Source organism: Etheostoma spectabile, chromosome 12, assembly GCF_008692095.1.
Source record: "Etheostoma spectabile isolate EspeVRDwgs_2016 chromosome 12, UIUC_Espe_1.0, whole genome shotgun sequence".
NCBI lineage: Eukaryota > Metazoa > Chordata > Actinopteri > Perciformes > Percidae > Etheostoma > Etheostoma spectabile.
The window spans coordinates 2,166,871-2,167,214 of NC_045744.1; the positions used below are offsets into that span (position 1 = coordinate 2,166,871).

General features: G+C 44.8%; 1 pseudogene; it reads right to left on the reverse strand.

Moving 5' to 3' along the window:
- Positions 1-344, reverse strand: part of LOC116699239 (volume-regulated anion channel subunit LRRC8D-like) — a 5,275-nt pseudogene that overhangs the window by 244 nt on the left and 4,687 nt on the right.

Sequence of the window (344 nt, forward strand, 5' to 3'; positions counted from 1 at the left end):
TTAATGCATAAGCAACTAAGACAACTCGTCAAAATAATCAAGGGAAATGCATTTATTAGGGGTATTACAATAGCAAAGACTACTCTTACATCCATTATGCAGGATTGTCATGAACTCATGAACCAGTGTTTTTTTTGTGCTATAAGCCACTCGTGAAATAAATTTTGTTCTCTCGGCTAATGCCCTCCTTAACCTCCACGTGCAATGCATCAAAGAGATTGCTCTCCACAATCAGGCCACTTTTGCGCAGCAGGCGACAGTTTCCCAACTGGGCGGGCAGTCTGTCCAGACAGTTCCCTCTCAGCTCCAGCTGAGTGATCTGGACCAGTTGGCCCACAGACTCT